The sequence below is a fragment of the Pygoscelis adeliae genome, unplaced genomic scaffold (assembly GCF_000699105.1).
Source record: "Pygoscelis adeliae isolate BGI_AS28 unplaced genomic scaffold, ASM69910v1 Scaffold186, whole genome shotgun sequence".
Classification (NCBI taxonomy): domain Eukaryota; kingdom Metazoa; phylum Chordata; class Aves; order Sphenisciformes; family Spheniscidae; genus Pygoscelis; species Pygoscelis adeliae.
Window position 1 is genome coordinate 3835318 of NW_008825071.1, and position 1345 is coordinate 3836662.

The following is a 1345-nucleotide window of genomic DNA, read 5'->3' on the forward strand; positions in this document are numbered from 1 at the left end:
GAGGACAATTTCGTACTGCAGGGCTGTTTGGGAACCAGCGAGGCAGAGCTAGGTACGTGCTACCCCAACACAAACAGCGATAGCTAGGCCGTTCAAATACTCTCTCTAAACCAGGTACTGTAAATCCAGAGAATTCACTTAAGGTTACGCTTACGAGACAACAGAGAACAAAGCAGAGAACGTAACTAAAGCTCTCAGCCTCACCTCAGCCCTGTAGAGACACAAAGCTATCTATTCCATGACAGAGAGGCATTTTAGCTCCTCAAAGTAAGCACTTTTAAAACAATGCTGTACATTTTCCTCCAATGTTTTATCCTTTGCATAATTAAGGTGTGGGGGATTGGCACGGGGCAGGGGGGTGTAAAGTGGCAAACCGTACTGTTCTGGCTGGGGATAGTTACAACTTCCCCATAAAATTTATGTTCTGCGCATTACATTATCAAAACCTGAACTTAACTTAATTTTAATTTAGCTCAAGACTTTCCTTAGGATAAACTATTAAAAATCTGTTATATGAATACCAATTAAGAAACTCAAATAAAGTACTAGCACTCAATATTCCTAATGAAGAAACCATTAAAAAATAAAAACCCCCACACTCATGCAGTCCCCTCCTCCAAAGAAAGTCTAGAGCAAGAGGAAAGAAAAACAAGTTAGTATTTTGACCTTTTTTTCCCCCTTTACTTGCCATTTTAGAGGACTTTCAGAGTGGCCAGATCTCTAAAGGATGGGTTAAACAGGACCCGATATTTCTCCACCTCGAGAATGCACTCTTGACCTCCTGCTAAATTGCCATCCCAGCCTTACTTTGGAGGAGTAGAAGTGTAAGGAACAGATTCTCAGATATTGATGCAGCAGCTACAATGCTAGGGAAATATAAAGAATAAAATCGAACAGAATCATTTGTAAATGTGCTGATTCAAATTCTTCCTGTGAAACTGGCAAGATACAATGCACCTTTTATAGAAAACCTATATAGAAGACCTAATTCTATTATTTCACTTCTCTACTAGCTACAAAAATGCCCAAGTAGATTACGTTGTACAATGTGGTGGGATAGTGTCCCTCCATCCTTCCACCCTCATATTTGAACCTACTTTATAAATTAGTATCATCTCTGGCAACATTACAGCCTTCTCAAGAAAAAGGGACTGAAGGAGACTCCAGCAGCCAAGATGACTGGTCTGGATAAATGCCTCCTGTTCCAGCACTTCTGTCAATCTAGTTCTTTGTTTCTTTTGGCTTTTTAATGGTATCATTAACTAAAAATGTAACATCTCATCAAACTATTTTCCAGTAAGTGCAAACTGTTCTTCCTTGGGTTTTGTTTTTCTGGAGAAACCTC